This window comes from Malurus melanocephalus, unplaced genomic scaffold (genome assembly GCF_030028575.1).
Source record: "Malurus melanocephalus ecotype Western Australia unplaced genomic scaffold, MMel_1.1 scaffold_142, whole genome shotgun sequence".
NCBI classification, from domain to species: Eukaryota; Metazoa; Chordata; class Aves; order Passeriformes; family Maluridae; genus Malurus; species Malurus melanocephalus.
Window position 1 is genome coordinate 809,240 of NW_026623374.1, and position 8,818 is coordinate 818,057.

The window sequence follows — 8,818 nt, forward strand, 5'->3', positions numbered from 1 at the left end:
AAGGAAGGAAGGAAGGAAGGAAGGAAGGAAGGAAGGAAGGAAGGAAGGAAGGAAGGAAGGAAGGAAGGAAGGAAGGAAGGAAGGAAGGAAGGAAGAACAGACACCTATATACACCTACAGCCATACACTCAGACACCTTTCTGAATGCATGATTTGACTTACATAGCACTCTTCCTGAAAAATTGATAATAACAATCTATTTTTTTCCATTTCTTTTCTTCATCTTCTTAGAATAGACTCAGGGAATTTTTAATGCTCTAGCATACTTTTGTACTATCCAGAAGGAAAAAWGCACTTTCAAGAATCTTGTGAGAATTCTATTAACACACATCTTGTCCGGAGAGTTCTTTGAACATCAAAGTAAGCTACAAGTTAATTCACTTGCATCCAGCTGCATGTGGTGGTATGTTCATCATATTGAGGAGGCCCTTTTCTGTTTCCATCTTTCACAGCTTATGTCAAACAGTTTACAGAGAGGCAATATAAATTCAGCCAGAGTGCTAGGAATGCCATCAATGAGTTTGGGAGTTTACATTGTGTTTGTGTGAGGTCACCGCATGTTGTCTTCAATGATCAATGGCCTAGTGAATGCTTTTAAAACCAGGGGCTACCCTCAGTGTCTTTAGTCACTCCATGTTAGGTTATGTTTTATTAGAAGGACTCAGGCAATTCTTCTCTTGCTTTTTTTTTTTTTTTTTTTTTTTTTTTTTTTTTTTTTTTTTTTTTTTTTTTTTTTTTTTTTTTTTTTTTTTTTTTTTATTTTTTTTTGTGGCATTTCCCCATACTCATAACAAGAAGTCAGGTGACCAGTAAGATAAATTATATTTAACCTAGTGGTGACAGATGTAGCAGAGGTGAAAGGGTTATATCTATTAATAAACAAAGTTTGAAAGCCTTTTAGCACCATCTTTCACATCACGCTTATCTGACCTTTTGCACAAGATGACTTTCACAGGCTTATTACAATGGAGGGGAGAAAAACCCAACCATTTTTGTGGGKTTTTTTTGTAATAAGAAAAAATTAAATTAATCATTAAGAATTTTAAGTTGTCTTCCTAAATGAATGAATGAAGTGCTGGTAGTACTGCAGATAGGATTTCACTTGGATGAAAAGATATGGTAGGTTTATTTTGGTCCCAGTGGGTGCTGACATTTTAACCCACTTATCTCTGATTTATTCAATCTTTGACTGTCCCGAAAAAGCGATGCATTTTGCCTGAAGGCTCTGTAGGTGAAGCGAGTTGACATATGCTTTTTCTTTCTGTTAAGGGGGTAATCTCCTCTGCAGTCCAGGAGATGAAGCAGAGGGAAATGGAAAAGGAAAATGTTCATGATAAGGATATTTCTTAATTTTTTTTCCATGTTCCTAGGGTTTATTGTCTAAAATATTGCTTAGAATTTGCCTCATATAAATTCAGCCTTTAAAGGTCAATGTTTGTATGATCAACAGTAATCCACAGGTTGTTAAAAAAAGTTTGTAGCATGGTAAAGCTAAAAAGAATATGGTGTATTTTTGAAAATAATTTATTTTAAATTCTCTACTACAAAAATACTCAGAACACATATAGATACGATTCTATGTGGCTTAAGACCAGGTGGAAATACATTTTATAATTTCACACTTAGACAAACTCTAATGCACCTCATAGACCTCTAGGATCGCCAAGTCCAAGCTTTGTTTGAATACCACCATGTCAACAAAACCATATCAAGAAGTGCCACATCTATTTGTTTTTTGACAAATTTGACTTGTTTGAACKTCCAGAGATGGTGACTCCCCCACTTCTCTGGGAAGCCTATTCCAATACTTAACCACCCTTTCAGYAAAACATTTTTTCCCAATACCYAACCTGAACCTCCATTGACACAACTTGAGGCCATTTTCTGTTGTCCTGTCACTGTTTGCCTGTCTCGCCTTGCTGCAAGCTGCTTTCAAAGAGCTGTAGAGAGTGACAAAATCCCTCACGAGCCTCCTTCTCCTCAKGAGCTTTTCTGCTCCCCTGGCTGCTCCTCATGGGATTTATGATTGAGACCCTTCACCAGCTCTGTTCCCTTTCTCTGGAGAYGCTCCAGCACCTCAGTGTCTTTCTTGTAGTGAAGGGACAAAAACTGGACACGGGACTCATGGTGTGGCCTCATCACACCAGGAAATTCTGTTCTCTCTCTTCTGCATGCTCAGTGAGCCCTATGGATCCCCCATTTAAGAGACACTTTACTACATTATTTGATTAGCCATTATTTTTCATTCTATCCCAGAAAGTAATGTTTTATTCTCTCTTGATAAATACACTCACCGGTCTAGATGGTTTCCCAGAGAACTAAATCCATCTTCCATTATTTTATCTACATTTCTGTCTGATGCTTCACAACAGTTCAGATATAATAACTAGCCTGGTACTCTTTCCTGACTTGTACTGAGTCTTCAAATAGCTAAGAAAATGAAAAATGAAATCAGGATTTATGTGACCTGGATGGCATATGATCATTTTTTAGATTAAAACAACCCAACCAAAACCCACAGCACGCTTAATTGTTTCATGTGCAATATTCCCAGTTGCACCACTGCTTTGTGGCACATATTTCTCTGACACTCCAGACTGTCCCAAAGCAAACATAGCATTAATCATTAGATCCTTTGCTCATTCTCTTGTCTGTTCATTGGAACTGTGATCTTTCTGTGCTCACACAAGAAGACTAGGAGCATAAATAATGCCATTGTCAAATCATTCTCATTTCTCTTTGAGAAGTCTTGATAATTCCAGCAAACCCTGAAGACAGTGATCCTCGGTAGCTGACACTGAGAAGGCGGCGTTGGGAGGCTGCCATTTAGAGCAGCATGTTCTGTCATCAGCAATTTCTTACTTCCAGAATCTGAACTTTGGGTGTCTGATTCCATGTTAAAAGAAGTTTCTGTCATTTCCTTATATTAATAAAGAATTTAATATTATTACAATTTCACTTTAGAACAAACTGTTGATGACTAAAACTTTTACTCTGCAGGTATTAGAGAGCACTGAAGTCTCTTTGGAAACTCATGAATAGGAAAGGAAAAAGCAGCTTTCTTAAAAGAAACTATGTTTATTAGTAAGGAAAAAAACATGTTGGCTTAGGTGCTTCTACAGCTCCYATTACTCTGATGTTAGAACAATTTAAAGTCTGTAGTGTTTCTGTGAAGTAGTAAAGAACCGTCATTCCCAATTTTGCAGAAGGGTGAAAAAAGGCAATGTAGCTACGATTTGTGTCTCTGAGGCATAAGAAAAGCCAGCTGACTGCCTCAGGACAGAACAGCTACTTGAATCCAGATTTTCTAATGGTCTGACCAGTGGACTGTTCTTCCCATCCTGCAGTCGGAAAAGTTATTTTAAAACCGCAAATATACCTTTTGGTGCCTCGGAACAGTTTTCTCTCAGCAACTTCTACCAGCAGCTTGTATTCTGGTGCCTCTCTTTATTACCTTAATTTCTCCCTGTGGCTTTGCAGACACCTCCCTCCACTTCTTTCATTCTACCCATTCTCCTTGGAATCTGGCCCTGTGCTCCCCAGCCTGCTTTTCAGTGTTGGGAAGAGGAAAGGACAGATCATTAGTGCTCAATGGTTTTCTCAGCAGGTAATCCTAGCCAGATAAATTAGTCCATATTTAAAGCCCCAGGTCAGAGGGCTTTACTTTGTGGACAGTGGGAGGGTCTGAGTTTCTGTGCAGTGAAGACAAGCCYTTAGAGAATGCCTCAGCACAGGCAGTGCTTTTGCTGGCAATTAGAGCCAATTTGGTGTAAAATTATAGGTCTCGTGTCTTTGAGCGAGAATGCTGAAACAGTTATCTCTCCAACAATTTTGTGGTACAGACATGCAATCACAACAGAGCCCTGTAAATCCACGAGAGATTTTCATGGGGAATCAGGGTTAGAAACATCCAGCCCTTGGCACTCTAATTAGATGTAGTTTGTTTTGCTGACTGCAGTCTTTAGAGCCTCCAGTTATCCTTCGTGAATGGTAGGACCAGTGGACCATCAGGGTCACGGTGMTCCTGTGATGTGTGACCCTGTCCAGGTTCTGGTGGTTTCATACCAAAGAGGATAGTCCTGCCCACATGGGGTTGGTCATTTGGGTGTCACCACTGTCCCACTGTGCTGCAGGAGAGGGCTTGAGGTGACACAATGGAAAGGGGAGATTTTTATTCTCTGTCCYCCTTTCCATCTTCTGTGGTGTGAGGCTTTGATCCCATTTATGTCCTTCTGCAGCCCTTACTCATGACATTTAATATTAAAAATCACCTAGGAGTCTTGGTGGCATAACAATCAAAGAAGGGTTAAAAGAAATAAGTAGCATGGCATCAAGCAAGCCAGAAAATCTGTCCAAAAAATCTGGATAAACACCTAAGTCGATTAGACCTCACTGAGCTTTGTCCTGCCAAAGCTGACTGGCTGCAGTTTTTTGGCTGGTTAATTTAAAATCATATCACGTATGGATACAGTACACTGCTTTTTCACGAGGGTAACCTAAGCCATAGTTTGACTGAAGTGTTATGTGTTGTGAATCTCTCCAGATAACTCAGTTTGACCACCAGTATGGAACAACTTTTCATTCAGAGGCTTTTGTTTTACATTCTGTATTAAGTTTACTTAATGTAGATTACCAGATACTCCAGGGAGAATCAGCTGCCATCACTGTTTAGTTTTGTCTCTGCAGAAATCAAATTAAATAACATATCTAAATCCTTAAAGCAAAGAAGCAGTGTCTGTTCTGGCTCCATTTTCACTTGCACAGCACTTTTTTTTAGGAGAAGAAACCTCTTCATGCTTTCTCAGGAATTCACTAAAGATTAGTTTAGATTCACTAACAAGGGAGCCTGGTGGAAACTCCATAATGTTCCAATTTTCCAGTTCTTCACCACAGATGTATTTTCTACCTATGGCAATTACATGCATCAGGATGGATCATAAAATGGTATTCACTAAATTTAATTTACAGTCTCTTATATGTTTCCAAGTTAACTTTTGATTTTGATGGAAAAAGACATAGCCTTAAAACCATCAAGCACTGTTAAAAAAAAAACCAAAAAAAACAAAAAAAACCACAACTACTTTTTTTTAAAAAGCAAATTTATCTTCTAACTGTGAAATATGAATTGAATCTTTGTGGAGTCAGCAATGCCATAATTTCAGTGGTGCACTGAACTAAATACATTATTTTTACACCTCATGAAAATGAATTTAGTCAGGTCTCATCCTGGACTTCTGCATAATAACCAGAGACAGTCCACCAGAGATATCCAGATACGGTAGCTTCAGAAGAGGATTACTGTGCCTTCAAACTATATCAGTTTTTATTGGATTGCATATTTAAAGAAACCCGAGATTTCTTGGCTGATGTTAAATGGAAACTCTCTCAGAAAACAYTTCTACTGTACTGGACTCCATCAACCTGTCCACGGGCACATTCTTCCCTGGGTCTCCTGAAAACTGCTGCCTGCCATTTCTTATTGTAAATGATTCTTTGGGAACCTCTTTACCTTAATTTTTAGATGAGGCTTCCAGATTTTTTTTTAAATTAATCCATGAGTGTAAGAGTGAACCCCTGTCAAATTTGTCACTGTAGAAGGTCTTGAATAATGGCAAAAACCTGTTATTTTTTATATGTAAAATCAATTTTTGGAATACATGAATACACTTTAATTGGTTTTCAAGTGATCAGCATGGAAGACTAATGGATTTTTACACATACCCTGGCAAAAAAGTAAATTTGAAGATTTCAGCAGCAGCTGGAAAGAGCAGCAACATGTGCCCAGCSGGCTCTGGAGCCAAAAAGCAAATTTTCTGTGCAGCAGTCTGAAAATCTTTGGTTTAGACACCCTTAGTGACTTCTGCCAAATGAGTGAGGAAACTCAACCAAATCAGGTAATGGGAGATTTTCAACCTCAGAATGCACTGTAATCTGCCTCAATTTTGGCAAATAAGTGAATTAATATTTTGTTCAGAAGAGGGTGGAAATAAGTGAAATTGGTGGGCTGTGAAAGCTCTGGTACCTATGATGACCTTCTGTCTTTATGGACAAAGTCACCTACCGCGCTCATATTCTATGCCAATAAAACATTCTCGATAAAATAACATTAGCCAACAAAGGCAGTCCAATGCACCAGAAATAAATTTATTTTGGAGACAGAGAAACCAAAGGGTGCATTATGAAGAAATATGGAAGGGATCAAAAACACCTTGAGATGGTAGTTGCTGCTGTGAGGCAGAGAGCAGATTCTTTAGGTGCCTGTCTTTGACATAAAACCAACCTGTGCTTTTGACAATACTGCTTGGAAATATTTTAAAACCAAAGCAGCTATTTCACTTTCTAAAAAATATGGATATCTAATTAATGTTTCTTTRATGGTGAACTAAAATTTTATTTTTGGAAGGAAAGAATATGTTTGAAAGCATGATGTATCTGTGGGCGTTAGATTTTCAGATGGTTGTTAGATTTTCAGTGGGTTTATATCTGTGCCGGTCCATGGAGTTCAGTTGAGTGGCATATACTTTGTAAGAACCAGCACTTCAGTTTTAAACCAGCAGCAAAAACCTGCCCGYTCTCTGAATTTATAAATTATTGACACAGAATGAGTGAGACTGCAACAGCTAATTGGCCCCTCTGGTCAATTCTCAATGGTCCCGAGAAGTTCATTGGTTTCAGATAAAGGTTTTTTGCTGAGCTGTGGGCTGAAATATTCCCAGAGTTTGAACAAGTTCATGTTCTTTGTTTGCTTTTTAAATAGTATGTAGCAAGGCCAAGTCTTGGGAAGGAACAATGAGGTCAAGATATGTCCTTGGTAGGGAAAAATGTGAGATTTAGAATTGGCCTCTAACATGGATTTAGTCTTGAAATACTGCATCTTAAAAAGCAGGAGTGGAATTTCAACATTTGTAACATTTGTGGTGTAGATCTAGGAATTTATGAAGTTAAGAGCATGCATCTTTAGAATTATACAACTGTGTACTTATGCATCAGCTGTTTTATTATATCTGTATCAAGTATTAACAAAACACTGTTATAGTTCTTAAGCCATTCATAATGATCTCTCTTTTAAATTGAGGAATAAAGTTTCTTTGCCACTAAAATTTTAAGTTTCATCTGCGCAAAATTTCAGAAAAAACAAAGTTAAATTGGCCAAGTGTTTCCTCTCAGAAAGCAACTCAAAAATAAAATTATGAACTAAGTATTTCCGTTTAKAAATGTAGATGTTAAATTTTGCTTTCTGTTACCAGGGAAACCTGTAGGCTATAACAGTTGTGCTGGTTTCACAAAATGAGCTATTCAYCTAAAGTTTGTATTGTGTATTTGGGAAGAATTAAACACTTCTAAATTGAATCCACAAAGGTGATGCACTAAGGAGGTGCTGATACTAAACACAGAGAAGTGTGAGAAAGCTTGAACCTAGCACCCTATATTATTTTTATTACTGGGCCATGTACACTTTCTCGAGATTCAAGCAGATGAGTGGCCTCTAAGAGTCACCTTTAGCAGCTTAATCTAAGCTCATCATTTTTAAATTTGAAGATTTTTAGAGACCATTAAAGGTTTTAGGTCTTCCACTAAAGGCGCAGACTGGTGCAGAAAGACTGCTTACAGGCAAGAAGGATGATTTCTACAATAACTTTTAATAACTTTCCTAGAAGTGACTCTATAGCTCTTCAAATTGAAAACATACAGACTAAGAGCACTGCAGAGCTGTCRTTCACAAAATTAAAAATCTGCTTCAAAGAAGAATGAAGAAAYGCATACATTCATGCACCAGGAAAAGTTTGCTCAATTCAGAAAGTCTAGCCTTCTTACTAGAAGTTATGACCAGTTATAAATATTTCAGAAGCCAAATGCTAGACATTCTCAGAAAACTCTAGTCAACTGATTCCATATTTACTATTTGTAATCTTTCTCTGACATCAGTGTGACTATGCACAGATGTAAACACATAACTTGTGACGTTGTCATGGTAGAGACTTAAAATGAATGACAATTAAAATAGCTGCTTTGAAGAGAGGAGATGCAAAATAATGAAAATAAAGAATTAAATATGGCCTGATTATTATATAATAATGAAATCATTAAGCAAAAGAGACTATTTTATCCATTTTAACAGGAMTTTGGTAATGTACATGTTATTCCCAAGGCTGCAATTTTGATAAGATGGACATTCTGGGTATTCTGTCAGGTTGTGCTTCTCCAGTGGCTTGGCAGAATCACAGGAACTCTCTGTTCCTGCAAGGTTGTGCTTCCATCCAACTCCTATTTTACCTACACTTCCACAGGGAAAATTGGGTCTGAAGGASAGGCCAGGAAGCAGAGAACCTTCARGCAGAACCTGAGTCTGGTGTCATTGATGTCATGGTTTGCAATGAGTCAAAACAATGARTATTCATGCATATCAACATTACGGAAACTGGGTTTTCTTTTTATTTTGGGGCTGACAGATAAGACACGATGCCAATATCATGAACATTTGTATTAAACAAAGAACCAGCTCTTTYAAGCAGTGAACTATTAGCTTCACGTATCCTGACCATGTGCCAAATGGGGTTAAATATATTCTGCCAACCTAAATCCCTTTGGCAGTTTCAGGTGCTCTGGTTACTCTTGTTACTCTTTGCTTCTCCTTCTGGGGCCAGAATCTACCACTGAAAGTGTGTGTTTCCACTGACTTGTGTCCAAGGGCAGATTTGAGCTGCTGGAAATGGTTGTGTACTGGAGTGCTACTGGCCCTGAACTGATTTCTTCCATCCAAGGGGTAGCTGCATTCCACTGAAATGATGATCCTTTTATTCATACAGGGTGTTTGGAA